The sequence below is a fragment of the Triticum aestivum genome, chromosome 2B (genome assembly GCF_018294505.1).
Source record: "Triticum aestivum cultivar Chinese Spring chromosome 2B, IWGSC CS RefSeq v2.1, whole genome shotgun sequence".
Lineage (NCBI taxonomy): Eukaryota > Viridiplantae > Streptophyta > Magnoliopsida > Poales > Poaceae > Triticum > Triticum aestivum.
In genome coordinates, this window is record NC_057798.1 from 736,737,460 (window position 1) to 736,752,572 (window position 15,113).

The window sequence follows — 15,113 nt, forward strand, 5'->3', positions numbered from 1 at the left end:
ACTAAACGTCCAGGTGTTACTTGGGTCGACAAAAGAGCCAAAAAGACCTTGTGAAATCTCTGATGGAACATTTCACCCTACCAGATCATTTCACTAAAGCAGATGTGGAGAAAGTCAAGGCTGGTGCTCTTAAGAAGATGGCAATTGCATTCAACACCCACAAGAAAACTGTATGGGCCAACTACCTCGCTAATGAAAGGAAGACTCCAGAATTCACGGGAACACTAGAGAAGCAAAGAGAGCACTGGGACGATTTCGTGACCTTCAAGTATTTAGAAATATCTAAGGAACGGTCGATGAAAAACAAGGCAAATGCCGCAAGAAAGACGCAGTTCCATAGGCTGGGTCCAGGTGGCTACGCGATGGGATTGCCTAAGTGGGATAAGTCTGAGCAAGAGATGGAGGATGTAGGGGTCACTCCGGTTACCCGGCACTGGCCCCCCAGGTGCAGAACTTGGTTCTATGCGCATGGGGAAGCGTTGGACCCGAAGACAGGCGGAGTTTCAAAGAAGGCAAGTCTAAAAGGAGCCAAACAAAAGATAATTGACGCAATAGATGAAGCTCGAAGGGGGGTGTTCATGCCCAACAGAGAGAACGACGAGCTTACGCGCGCCCTGGGAAATCCTGAACACCCGGGAAGAACACGAGGCATGGGCGTTATTCCCTAGTATGAGGGCTTTTCAGAATGGAACGAGGACTACAGGAGCCGTGCAAGAAGGAAGATGGAGGAGGAGAAGAAAAAAAAGGTGGAGGAGGAGCAGAGCAAGCAGGACGCAGAACGCCTTCAAGGCCTAGAAGCAAGGCACGCGGACCTGGCACTCAAATTCCAGCAGCAGCAACAACAGATCGACTCACTTAGCCAGGAAAGGGGGTCTCAGCAGCGGCAGCAGCAAGCGGATGATCGTCCAGCATTGGATAGCACCGTCCCATCCATGCCGAGAAGCAGTGTTGGTTCTGCCCCGGGCGACACACTGCTGGATAAATACCCGGTGGATGACATCATAGAGAACACTAACTACGAGCTACACTCCAAAATGAAGAACATATCCATGAAGGTGGCGGGCGGCGTTGCTTTTCCAGTTACCATCGAAGCAACCTACAATTGCATCCCGATTCCAGAGGGTTGTGCTCGTGTCATGGTTGATGAAGTGGTGGACCCATATTCGGGGCTAACGCTTGACATTCCTGGAGGTGAAGACGAGCGCACACTGGGAGAGGCCATACATCGTATCATCCTATGGAGAAAGGATTGCATCATCTTTAGAAGTCCACCGACACCGCGTCGTCTCCCGCTCCTCCAAGTCCACGAACGCGTGAGACGACTCCTCCTCGAAGTCCGCCACCTCCTCCAAGTCCCTGAATGCATGAGCTGACTCCTCCGGTTTCAAGCCCGGCACAGCGTCATGCCACTTCTCCGGTTGCATGTCCGGCACCGTGTCAGGCCACACCTCCTGCTTCAAGTCCGGCACATCGTCAGGCCACTTCTCCTGGTCCAACTCCACGTCAGCCGTCTCCGCCGTCTCAGCAATCGCAGAAGAGACATCCCGCAGCTTTGGTGTGTAGCGGTGCGAGTCGAGGTAGTTCAGGAAGTACAGGCGAAGGCAAGCGATATAAATATGGTCCAATCCTCGCTCCTCTTCCTCAGAGGCCTTACGACATGACTAAGGCGCAAAACACAGCCATAGTGCAAGCCCAAGTGGACGCGCATTTTGGACCGAAACCGGCACCGCCGCCAAAGGAGAAAGTGCCTGAGAAAGTAATTGACCACTTCATTCATATGGCTAGAGAACCAGCTCCCAAGCTTGTTGACTCGGACTATGAGCGCCAAATCAGGAAGGCACATCGAGCACGACTACAGAAGGAAGCGAGCTCAAGCTCGAGCCAACAAGCAGCTGGCAAAAAATGCGGGAAAACCATTCCCCAGTTGGGAGAACAGGCGGCGCAAGCGATCCCCCCGCTTGTTGTGCCAACAACACATGAGAGGAGTAGTACGCGCGCCAAATATTATTGTGGGCAAACCGTTAGTGTTCCCCAGCATGGCGATGTGGTAATAACAGAGGATCATATAATGCAGGCTCAAATGCTCAATATCTCTGTTGGACAACTCCTCAAAATCGAGCCCATGCCTGCGCTTAAAGAATCGGAAATAGCATGGCAATATGTCCGGGGCAAACCTTTGGTCCATCCAGACAAGGTCAAGGACCTCCCTACGAGAATGTACCAATTGCATCAATGGTACATGAGCATTACCAAGATTTCCAATCGAGAGTCCCTCATGGTGAATGTCAAGCATGAGCATTATTACCATGAGAAAGCTCTGGCCATTGAGTATCCAGAACTATTTCAGTTATTTAATCAAGACGCACTCGACAAGTCTATCGTCAGTTGCTATTGTCTGTAAGTGATTTCTTTCTGTAATTTAAGTCTCAAGCTAGTTATGTAGTGATAATTTTGATCAATCATTACATGTAATTATCCTAACTATATTCTTTTTCTGTGGTATTATATGCAGGATGAAGATGTATGAAATGGAAAAATCTGGACGCTATGGCGTTGGGTTCATTGACCCAAATACCATTAGTGAGGACATATGGCAGATTGAACATTATCAAGCTGAAGTAGAGGAAAGCATGCTAGAGTTCTTGAAGCGCCTCAATATCAATGAAGATATACTACTTCCTTACAACTTCCCGTGAGTCACACTGTCTTGTAATATAAATTCTGCTTTTGCTTACTAGCTAGCTAGATGTTAATAATTAAATGTATACGGTTTACGGTAGTTGATTAATTTTATGCACATGTCCGCTTAATTAAGACATGCAAACGTGTGCGTATGCAGTTGGCACTGGGTCTTGTTAGACATTAAAGTTGAGGAAGGAAAAGTTGAATTACTGGACTCACTAACTAAAGAAGATAAAGACTACACCATCGTGAAGGGGATAGTCAACAGGTAATTTCAATCATTATTAACTATTAGTTCCTGATATGAAGTATTTAATAACCCCTTTATTAATTTTCTTTGCCGGCGGGCAGGGCATGGGCAAAGTTCATCAAGGTGACTCCAGGCACGTGGCCAAAAAAGTTGTTTTGGCATCAACCCAAGGTAAGTAATTAAGTAGTACTAGCTAGCTACCATCTCTTTAATTCTTGTTTCAATATCATTAATTAATTATCATGCTTGATTAATTATTATCTGATTCAATTCCATTCTCTTAAAGGCCCTGAGGCAGGCGTCGGGGAATAATCTGTGTGCATTCTACGTTTGCGAGAACATTCGCATGATGACGTGGGAAAGGAGCAGATCTGATAGACAGGACTGGATACGTTTTTGTCAGAACACTATTCACACCATTATCGATATCTAGTCGCACAACTAACACACATGCATATGATCTCCTTCTTAACAGTTCAGATTGGTGCGGGATAAGCTCCTACCATCGAACCACATACAAGCACTTCAAGAGGAAATAGCCAGATTTTTGCTCGACCAGGTCATAGATCCGAAAGGAGAATACTATTACCCGCTACCGCCCCCATGAACCACTTGTCATCGTGCTCCGAAGGCACTAAAGCAACATGTAGGAGAAATTGTACATGTATACACATGTGTACGTGTGAATAGTTAATGGTGTTGGCTGTGAGACATTCGATGATATATATTATATATAAATATGTGGTTCTACGTACGAGAAAATCTATTTAATATATATGCATAACGTGTACAATTTGTAGTATCGTGAAATACCAGCAAACAAAAAAGAATTAAATGGAAAATAAAGCCAAATTGAAAACACAAAATTAAAGCAAAAATTTAAAAAAAACACCCAAACATTTAGTACCGGTTGGTGTTACCAACCGGTACTAATGTCCTACACGCACACGGGCCTGGCTCGTGCCACGTGTTTGCACTTTAGCGCCGGTTCATGACGAATCGGTACTAAAGGGGGGGGGCCTTTAGTCCCCACTCTTTAGTGCCGGTTCGCCAACCGGCACTAAAGGCCGTCACGCTAAAGGCCGGTTCTGCACTAGTGGGACACCAAAGCCACGGCTCACATGGCCGCCAACCCCGGTAACCTTCTTGCCGCTCACCCTGTTCACACCGCTGCTCGCATTACCGTGGGTGACGGCTCTTCCATGCCCGTTACTCATGTCGGCCATGCTGCTTTTCCTTCTAACTCCATGCTATTATATCTTTCTAATGTGCTTGTTTCTCCTGACATCATTAAAAATTTTGTTTCCGTTCGTTCTCTTATACGTGAAAATCCTGTTACCGTTGAATTTGACATGTTTGGCTTTTCTGTCAAGGATGCCCGTACCCGGATGGTGCTCCACCGATGTGACAACCCCGACGAGCTCTACCCGGTCCACTCCCCTACCTCATCCGTTGTTGCACCCATGGCGCTTTCCGCCGGAGTGGACCTTTGGCACGCTCGTCTCGGTCATCCCAACATTGCCACCCTTCGTCATATTCTTCGAAGTTTTTCATTCACGTGTAATAAGATCGACGATCACACTTGTCATGCTTGTCGCCTCGGCAAACATGTTCGTCTTCCTTTTAGCAATTCCTCGCATGTCGCATCATACCCGTTTGAGTTAATTCATAGTGATGTCTGGACCTCTCCTGTTGCAAGTAAAACGGGCTATCTTTATTACCTTGTCATACTTGATGATTTTTCGCACTATGTGTGGACCTTCCCGTTGCGGCGAAAGTCGGACTCTGTTGCCACTCTCACCGCTTTCTACTCCTATGTCTCCACGCAGTTTGGACGTTCCATTCATGCGTTGCCAACAGACAACGGGAAGGAGTTCGATAACCTTGTGATCCGCAACCTTCTCGCCACACACGGCACGATCTTTCGTCTCACTTGCCCGTACACTTCGCAACAAAACGGCCGCACTGAGCGCGTGCTACGCACTCTCAATGACTACGTTCGCACCCTCCTCTTTCACGCCAACGTGCCACCACGTTTTTGGCCCGACGCGCTTGCCACCGCATCACTACTCATTAACATTCGTCCCTGTCGCACTCACGGGAATTTTGCTCCTATCACCTCTTGTTTGGCACGCCACCCTCCTATGCTGAGCTCCGCATCTTCGGTTGCCTGTGCTACCCCAGCATCGCTTCCACCGCTCCTCATAAGCTCGCCCCTAGGTCTGTGGCCTGCATCTTTCTCGGTTATCCTCCTAACACCAAAGGCTACCGCTGCTATGATCCCATCTCTCATCGGGTGATCACTTCACGACACGTTTACTTTGATGAGATGGCTTTTCCGTTCCAGCAGGTACCTTCGGATATTGTGGCCTTGCCCGCTCCCGGTGATGGCCGCCCACGTGCCTCTCTTGGGCCGCCTCCCGGCTTTGAGGGTGCCCCCCGCGCCACGGGTCGAGTCTCTCCCCGATTGGCTGCCCTAGGGGCCGCACCTCCCTCGACGCCCGCGACGCCCCCGGTGTCCCCGGCCTCGACCCTGCCGGCGGCCTCGTTCGCCGCCACGCCGGCAGCCTCGCCGCCGCCACGTCGGCGGCCTCGCCCGCCGCCTCGCCGGCGGCCTCGTCCGCGGCAGCCTCGACCGTGGCAGTCACATCGGAGGTGGGCTCGTCTTCATCCTCGCCCGCCTCCCCTCCGGACCCGCTGCCCCGTCCGATGACTCGCTCTCGGGCTGGCACCCTTCGCCCGAGCACGCGGTACCCCAGCGATGAGTATCTTCTTGCTGCTTCCGCCTCTGAGCCGTCTCCTCTCCCATCGTCAGCTCGAGCCGCCCTTCGGGATCCTCATTGGCTCGCTGCGATGCAGGAAGAATTCGACTCGCTCCAGCGGAACCGTACCTGGCAGCTCGTCCCTCGGCCACCCCGTGCCAACATCATCACGGGCAAGTGGGTCTTTCGGCACAAGACTCGTCCGGATGGCACTCTCGAGCGCTATAAAGCTCGCTGGGTGGTTCAGGGTTTTCGGCAACGCGCGGGCGTGGACTTCACCGACACATTTGCCCCGGTTGTTAAACCGGGCACGATCCGCGCCGTGGTCCAGCTAGCCGTGTCCCGAGCATGGCCTGTGCATCAGTTGGACGTGTCCAACGCCTTCTTGCACGGCCACCTGGCTGAGCAGGTGTTCTGTGAGCAGCCCACCGGCTTCGTCGACGCCACGCATCCAGATCATGTGTGCTTGCTCTCCCGTTTGCTCTACGGGTTGAAGCAGGCACCTCGAGCCTGGTACCAGCGCATCGCCGCCTTCCTGCAGACGCTCGGATTTACATCGACTCGCTCCGATGCGTCCCTCTTCGTGTATCATCACGGAGCTGACACGGCCTACTTGCTGCTATACGTCGACGACATCATTCTGACGGCATCGACTGTCGCGCTCCTCTAGCGGCTCACTGCTCGTCTTCGTGATGAGTTTGCCCTGAAGGATTTGGGTCCTCTGCATTATTTTCTTGGCATTGAGGTGGTTCGACGGCCAGATGGGTTCTTCCTGCATCAGCAGCGCTATGCCCATGAGCTTCTTGACCGAGCTGGCATGCTTAACTGCAAGCCCGCTCCCCCGCCAGTCGACACCAAGGCCAAGATCTCCGCTTTGGAGGGTTCGCCTGCATCTGATGCGGCCTTCTACCGCTCCATTGTGGGCGCCCTGCAGTACCTGACCCTGACGCGCCCCGACTTGCAGTATGCCATTCAGCAGGTCTGTCTTCACATGCACGCTCCGCGCGACTCTCACTGGACTCTGGTGAAGCGTATCCTCCGGTACATACGCGGCACCCAGTCCTTGGGACTTACGCTGACGGCCTCCACCTCCACCGACCTCGTCGCCTACTCTGATGCGGACTGGGCTGGCTGCCCGGACACACGGCGCTCCACCTCGGGGTACTGTGTCTACCTTGGGCCGTCCCTGATCTCTTGGTCTTCCAAGCGACAGCCCACCGTCTCCCGCTCGAGTGCCGAGGCTGAGTATCGAGCAGTGGCTAACGCCGTTGCTGGATGCTCTTGGCTCCGTCAGCTGCTCCAGGAGTTGCTTTGTGATGTTCACAAGGCTACGCTCGTCTACTGCGACAACGTCTCCGCCGTTTACCTCTCCGCCAACCCGGTCCATCATCGTCGAACGAAGCATATTGAGCTCGATATACACTTCGTTCGTGAGCAGGTGGCTCCTGGGCGCATCCGGGTCCTCCACGTCCCGACGGCGCAGCAGTTCGCCGACGTCATGACGAAGGGACTGCCTACTTCTGTTTTCGAGGAGTTCAGGTCCAGTCTTTGCGTCTCCGGCGACGCTTCGACTGCGGGGGGTGTTGAATATATGGTTTGTACATGTCTATTGTATAGTCTGGCCACCTCCTAGTCTTTGTATAGTTGAGATTGTGACCCACTTTATACTTCATATATACGTGCGCTTTGCACTGATCAATACATCGTGAAGCATTGCCAAAACAATTATTGTGCGTCCAGCCGTCCGCCAAAACAATCGTTTCCAACAGTGCGCCCAGCCGTCCACGGCGCCGTCGCCCTGGGCCTGGTGCGAGGGGACGGGCGGCGCCGTCCTGTTCCATCCCCGCGAGATAAGGCGAGCAAGAACTGGGCGAGGCGGCGGACTGGCCGGCGGCCTGGATGGATTGGAAGCCGAACCTTACATCCATTGATTGATCCCCTGCTCCGCTCTGAATCGTACACGAACCACGCGAGCGAGGAAGATAGGTGTACGCGTGCATTAGTGCGGGGACGAAGAAACGGGAAGCACTCATCAATCGGACGATGGCGGAAGCGACGGGATGTGAGAGAGGGAAAAGATTGGGAGAGACGGGGATGAGGGAGCGACGGCGGCGGCGGATTGGTTTTTCAGTTCCCTGCCCGTGTTCTTGGAGACGGCGGCGGCGGATTGGAAGACGGACGACTGCCCTGCGTGGGCTACTGGGCTGGGCTTCTTTTTTCTCTTTCGTCTTGAAGAACAAATTTGGAAGGTGAGGCCACGCCTTTCTCCAAAAAAAAAAGGAAGGTGAGGCCACGCACCAACTGTCAGAAAAGGAGGCGGGATGTCAAAAAAAAGGAGGCGGGACGTCCGGAAAAGCCTATTTCACGCGTCTTGCGTCACTAGTAAGCATGCACGTGCAACGCACGTCTCGATCAAAGCATCTTATAAAATTCGTGTGGGTACTGAATTCTGAATTCACATTGAGATTAATTAAGCGTGCAGGTGTAACACACGTAATCTTAGGAATTTCTTTTTATGTTCTAATTATCTAAATCATTTTTTCGATCACAATAGTTGCCTCAGTAACATGTAATGTTTTAATACAATTGGTTTAAACTAAAATTTTACACAACAATATTAACTAAAATTTTGGCAAGCGCCCTTCTCGGTAGCTAGTTAGGTACCTAGATGTATCCGCGCCTGTCAACTCGACATCTTTGTCGCCCTGCAAGTGTCTCCCTCCCACCATAGTTTGTTTCCCCTATGGTGGTTCTCTTTATGCCCCTTGCACCGCCTTGGATTTTCAGTGTGACAGAGAGATTTTATCCAACTCAATATAAGCACATGCCAGAGAGGCAAGGTTGAATTGGTGCTGGCTTTGGTCATTTGAACACCACCTTGCCAACCTAGTTAGGTTTGGTCATTTGCAAAATGGGCATACCAAATCTGCTCCTTTTTATCAATAATGGTTACATGTTCAAACAACGTCATCATAATCAACATGACAAAACATAGCAGAAAATAATGACATACTATCTTGAACTAAAAAGTTCTACGTGAGGCAATGCTCAACTTCACCATTTGGTTTCCTATCATTCGTATTAAAGATTGAAAACATCATCGTTCCAAGATATCCTTCACTAATTTATAAAATATTCAGGAAATCATAAGCACAATGACATATGTAAAAAGCACCGAGCAGTTTGCACTGCAACCCTCCACTCATTCGTCGTCACTTTGGCTACATGAAAAAGGCATAAAACATCAAAAAGGTGATAGTTATGTGTCCACATCATGCAAAATTGCTATTTTCGGTAGTATTCGATGATATGTAAGGGCATCTCCTCCAGGTTTCTCAATTTTGCCGACAAAATCAATGTGACAGGAGCAATATGATCCACACCAGCCTAGATGCAAAAGTGGAAAGAGTTTTGCTTTCCAAATACCCAGCCATCCTACCACACACGGTCAAACTAACAACAATATGCTCGTACATTGTTATTCACCTTGGTACTGTTGCTATCCCAATCAAAGAGTTTTGGCATCACAATATGCAACAAGAACCAGAATATGAACATGCAATTAATCATAAATAAAGAATCGATTTAGGATCACAATTCAACATTTTCTTGAGGAAATTATCCATGTGCTTTGTTTCTGTTGGAACAATCACAAGGCTTAAATTGCAGGAGAGTGAATTGTGGGGCTCAAATTTAAGCAACACTCACATTCGGAAGATGAAATCAGCCTCTGCCGTGATGACTTTCACCAAGTAGGACACCCATCCCTGGTGGCCCAAACAGGAGAAACGCCGTCCACTACCTGCAATTTTTCACCATCTATGAAGCACCAAATTATCAACACGTACGAATTCTTTTCAGTTGACACAAAATTAAAACTTCTAGGGCTACCTCATCGGCGAAGAACTGTAGCTGCTTAATGGGGAATGACGACCTCCTACGCCACTTGTCTGGCGACGTTGGAAGAGAAAGGTACCATACAACTCCTGCAGCTTGCCTCAGACTGGTGTAGTCAACATGCAGCAACATAAAATGTTGGGTAGGACTGTACGTGATTGAGAAGATCTGATATAATGTTCTTGTAGCGATTGCATGAAAATATAATGTATTGTCAATCCCTCTCACTTGGTCATATGCTGGAACCATATTATACAATACATCACAATACACCAATGTCTCGACAATTGCATTAACCTTGGTGTCTCTACAAGTTATTGGCATCTGCACTATGATGATTCAGGCCCTTGATTCCTCAAAACACAAATTGAGAAGATCGTTTTATGTGCATCAAGAGAGTACCATGAGCTCTATCCGAGCGCCCATGGTAGCAAACGGGATACCCAGGATGATCACGATTCGATAGGGAGCGATGTGGTGGTTTCCTCGGGGATGGTCAGCGGCTGCTGCTGTGATGCGATATATATATATATATATATATATATATATATATATATATATATATATATATATATATATATAATGAAACTGAGTAAAAGTGGTGACCACGCTATACATTTTGCAGCACTGTACAAATAGTAAGAAGATATTTGGTCAAGATAACATGTTGATTCACATAACCATGCCCCCCAAAATGAGATCCTTCTCTGCATATTTGCACAACAACACAATGTAGTCAAACATATGGAAAAATTATTTGCATGTCGGAATACTTGTTTTATTTAATTCAGTCATAAAAAGGTATATTGGTTCAGGTATAGGAGTTAATCTGATGCATGTATCTTGTTCTAAGCTTCTCCTCTCTGGCTGCTTTCTCCTCCTTCCGATTGCTCTGTTGAGATTCTCTTTCAGAAGAACATTCAGTAGAAGGAAAAAATGACTTCGAAGGAGAGACGTATTTTGAAATAAAAAAACTGCAAAAATCTAGTAATGGTTTAGTAGCTTCAGAAAAATATGCAATTGATACACATCATTTTGGGGTGTGCTTAAGAACAATACCAATTAGGAGTACAACTTAGCCTTGCTTCTTGTGCGACTGAATTTCCCTAAAGCCAAATTGGCAATGGATTTCAGACTGCATGTACATTAGAGAATAGGTTAAAGCGTCTTACATCAAATACATGTGGGTTTTTGGGAGTTGTGAAGGGATGTAGAGAGCACTCCACGCCCAATAACCAAGAACAAAGATCCAAGAAAACAACATGAAAAATAGATCAAAGCATACATATGACTGAGGATGCGGCAGGATTTCTCAAAGATAAACGCAAACTTCAAGGCACAACAGATCGATAGAAGGACCTGAATCTGCGGTTGCTCCCCCGCATGCGTCCATGTCCCCAGCGGCGGACACCATGCTTCTTCCTTCTGTAGACATGGTAATTAGTAGTCACTGATCATCGGATGAAGTACAAAAAAAATTGGAAAAGAGACAACACCTGTGATGAACACAAACACGCATGCGACTTCAGCTTCACATAGTTCTCGTCTTGGCCGCTACCATGCCTCTGCTCGTCTGGCAACATGGACAAGCCACAATCAGAGAGCAGCACAAAAGAACTCGTCAATTGTGTCCAGTCCGTCGTGTCTGCGGTGTCTAGTTCGACCCCTCTACAGGATGCAGAGAGGCGACATTAGATGGATTAGTAGCGGCAAGGATGGAGGGGAGCTGTCGGTGCAGCGCATCCCCAGCATCGGTGTGAAGGGAGGCGACATTGGAGGCGCGGAAGAGTGGGGTGGCGGTACACGGTGGGCGTCAGGGAAGGGCAGGCCGCGCGTGGAGTGGGTCGGTGACGGCGGACGCAGCCAGGTCGCCAGACCCGCGATGTTGTGTCGTTCGCAATGAACAGCATCGCCGCCGTGCTTCCCTTCGATCTCTGTCTCTCTTCTATGGCCGGCACAACCAACAGGGCCGGTGGCAACCCCCTCGTCTAGATCCAACCACAGCAGGCATGGCCACCACGCTTCTCTGCGCTCTCTCTGTTTGTTCCATGACCGGCGCAAGCAACGTGGGGCGGTTTTGGAAAAGGGAACCATGCCATGGGAAAGAAGGAAAGACATGATTGGCATTTGTGGGTAAAACGTGGGTGCGTGGTCGCCGGAGGCAGCGTGGGTAAAACATGGTTGGTGTTAAACATCGAAGCCACGTGAATCATAGGATTCAACCCTCTCAATGGATGAGATTGTCTGGTTCTCCGCACTCTCTTCCTTTTATAGGGGTAGTAGATACTACTCCCTCCGTTGACAAATATATGAGTGAGTTCTATTTACAACAACACATGAAAAATGATAATGAATCCATGTAATAGAAGCATCTATGACGACCATATAGAGATTTGAATAATAAAAATGAATGATAAAAAGTGCATGCATGAAGCAATACGCTGCTATAGGATATTGGACCAAAGTAAACATATTTGCGATCTTTAATTTTGGCACATAGCCTTGGCCTTGTTTCAAAGGAGTTGTGCGGCTCATCTTCCTGATTAGAAACATTGGCTTCAGGCCTTCATCTCTTCACCCCAAACCATTTTCTTTTGTAAAGAATCTGCAAAAGAAAGACCGACTTAGGTTGATAAAATCAAACCACATAAAACTTAATCATGGACAGAATCAGGATGGAAAGTTGTAGTTATGATAGTAGAGAAACTTACATTAAACCCCCAACCTTGACAAAATTTGTGAATAAAAATTCTCTTGGGGTGCTTAATTCAACATATTATAGGCTTTGGACCGCTCAGGAATTGATGTATTTGCCCTTTGCGCCTCTCAAGCTATCCCTATCTAGCTCTGCCACTGTAATTAGTTAATTCATTGAAAGGATTTAGTCAAAAAGGCATTCGGGTGTTGCATCCACCCAATGGTTCTTTGTTATGCTGCCGGAAGAAATCATTTCTTGTTGGCCCTTAAAATAAAAATGTGTGGCAACGTTATCATTTTATATTTTAAGATGGTGCCCAACCTTGGCACAAACCACAAGAATACTTTTGTCCAACAAATTGTTATATACTCATGGTCAGTGGCAACACAACATAAGTACACGAATGGCTCACAAAACAACCATTCTTTTAAAAATGTATGGTAATGCAAGATGGAATTTGGAAAGATATACAGAGGTACAGTATATACACAAACGCTTGCATGTGGATCTGAAACCTCCATGCCCAATCCCTCTATAATATACAACTAAAAATAATATATTTAAAAAACAAGAGAAAAGTGAAAAAGAATGAAAATTCCCTTTTCCCATGACACAAACAGGTCAGGTCAGAGTCAGACTACCATATAGTGAGAAAGATAAATTGATAGCATGAATAGAGTTATATCATCTGACCAAAAATGATAGTTTTCATACGCCAATAGAAGATATGAACTCAAGGAGCCATGCACAAAAGACTAACATTAAAGGTGAATCACAAATTCACAATACATGATAGAAAGTGCTACTGAAGCTTAGGTGAAGCAAATTACCCAAGAGAAAATATGTATGAAAGAGTGTTACCAGGTCAGACCACCATATAAACGAGTGTGACCAGCAGTAGACTTCAGAGGGAAGTTGATTTTACCCCTAAATAAGATGCTCCATTTGACATGCTCTAAATGGACTGCTGAAATAGTGTAGAACTCCTCTGCAACTCTGGGGATTTAATGATTAACTGCAGATTATACAAAGTGTCAAATATGTGATTTAAGTAAATGTAGAGCAATGGAAGTACAAGTTATATGCCTGAATAAAGCATAACCTGCAGGAATCACAAGGGCTAAAAATTCAGAATGCAGAAAATTTACATATGCCAAGAAGGTCACTGACCAATAACCATGTGTACTTCCATATTGCCCAAACAGGGGATAAAAATTGTTTGATCTGCAGTTAATCACCTAAGCATTGGTGCTACTTTCCTTTTTCGTCCAAAACGGAACCATCATGTCTTAAGTTTCCTAAACAACAATAGACATGCATAAGAATCCTAGTAGTAATTAAAAACTGACATAAGATGTCGATCAAGCTTCAGAAACTTAGCGGTTGTAAATTAAAAAAAACACAAAACACATTGAGTTCCATAATTGTTTTCCTCCAAACCACAATCCATAACACCTGCATATATCTCACCTGGAGTATTATTCAAATAACCGTCTTCATGCCTTCGAGTATATATCACCTACATTATTATTAACAAGTTAAAGACATGTGCTACTTAGAAAGATTATGTTTTTGATCTGGCAAAGCACTAATCAAACAATTCCTTTGCCCATGAGTCTAGGTTTCCAACAATTTACTGAGAAGGGCAAAAAAAGTGCAGCTTCTGTAGGACATGCCAACACAGAAAAGTAAACATGTAACAGAAGTGGGAGGGAGGGAACAAGGATGATGGTATTTACATGCAAGTTATGGAGCTGAATTTATCCCTCTGACTGTCAGTTATGAGATAACTATCTTCAGACATTTGAAAAGGGGGCCTCTGTTCTGCTGTTTGTTGGGAAGATTTGCTCTTAAATAAGAAGGCAGTTAGAACAAAATACGTATCCTAGCATAGGTGTTATAGAGTACATAACCTACCAGAAAAAAAATCTAGAGGCAGAGGAGAAAGGATGGACATTAGCAAAGAAAAGGGGCTTACCTTAGAATCCTTTTTTTTTCCAGTTGAAGTTTATCTCGTGATTCATACCCATCATCCTGTATCCTCTGCCTCGTTCACCACGCTTATGATTACTGCAGCTTCTTCCTCCTTCTCCATGTCCGCTAATCTAGCAGGAAGTGGCGGCCACTGTCTAGCAGGAAAACGTGGCCACTAACCCGCAAAACAAGACGGCGGCCAGCCCGGACCGCAGCAGCCGTGTCAGTGATCGGGTCGGGAGGAAGGTTGGCAGTCGCGATGGAAGGTTCGGCGGAGCTTTGGTCCATGGCCATGGCGTCCTGCGCGGGAACAGAAAGAGGGAGAGCGGTTAGTGAGGAGAGGGGGAGAGAAAGGAGGCGCTGAGCACAGCTGACCAACAGAGGAGGTCATCGACGGCTTGCAGGAGCGCACGCGGCGAGCGGAGGCGGGTTGGATGGGAGGGAGCGCACGGGAGGGGAGGAGGGGAAGGGAGGAGCAGCGACGCAAGGTTGTTGCTGCCTACTGATTCGTTCTTCCGTGTCAGATGGAATCGATCCGGAAATTATGGAGTGGCAGGCGGGGCGGCGGGGATCTGTGGACGCAGAGCGCGGATGATTGGCAGACAACCGCGTCTGGCAGGCAGAACATTTGATCTCAGAAGTTGATTTGGATGACAGATTATTGATGTAATATGGTTAGTATGATGTGTTTAAATTAATTTAATCGAAGGGTTCGGGTTATCCCGTGTACAGTTTGTTGTGTGACTTTAGACAAAATCATGTTTGCTCTTTTAATAATCAATCAATAGCACACACGAACGCGAGCGAGCGAGCTATTGGACCGGCCCATCTGTAGTAGGTACCACGTTCC

General features: G+C 47.5%; 1 long non-coding RNA gene across 2 annotated transcripts; it reads right to left on the minus strand.

Annotated features, from left to right (window-relative positions):
• Positions 1–11,896: 11,896 nt before the first annotated feature.
• On the minus strand, positions 11,897–14,756 carry LOC123042364 (uncharacterized). Of its 2 annotated transcripts, none has more exons than XR_006418765.1 (6): positions 14,268–14,756; positions 14,029–14,138; positions 13,760–13,808; positions 13,460–13,587; positions 13,151–13,304; positions 11,897–12,196 (listed from the first exon to the last, which is right to left on the minus strand). It is a non-coding gene; the product is annotated as an uncharacterized lncRNA (long non-coding RNA). The 2 variants fall into 2 exon arrangements; XR_006418764.1 differs by having other exon boundaries at positions 12,303–13,304.
• Between the last annotated feature and the right edge of the window lie 357 nt (positions 14,757–15,113).